We start from the raw sequence: 431 nt of genomic DNA on the forward strand, positions 1-431 counted from the left end.
GCAGCGGGGAGAGGGGGGGCGAGAATCCTCGCCCAGGCTCGGCAGGGATTTTATCACTTTTTCTCCTTTTTTTTCCTTCATTTTTCCCCCCTCTCTTTTTTTCTCTCTTTCCCCCTCCTTTTTTTCTCCTCTTTTTCCTTTTTTGTCCTTTTTTTCCCCTCCTTTAAATCCTTTTTCTTCCTCTCCTTCTTACTTTTTCCTTTCCCTTTTCTCTTTTTCCTCTCCCTTTTTTCTTCCCCTTCTTTTTTTCTCCTTTTTTTTCCTCTCCTTTTTCCCCATCCTTTTTTTCTCTCCTTTTTCTCCTCTTTTTTCTCCTTTTTTTCTCCTCCCTTTTCTCCATTTCCCCCTCTCCTTTCTCTCCTTTTTTTCCCCCCTCTCACTTTTCTCCTTTTTTTCCCCCCTCTCGCTTTTCTCCTTTTTTCTTTTTTTTC

Source organism: Calidris pugnax, unplaced genomic scaffold (assembly GCF_001431845.1).
Source record: "Calidris pugnax isolate Ruff unplaced genomic scaffold, ASM143184v1 scaffold429, whole genome shotgun sequence".
Classification (NCBI taxonomy): domain Eukaryota; kingdom Metazoa; phylum Chordata; class Aves; order Charadriiformes; family Scolopacidae; genus Calidris; species Calidris pugnax.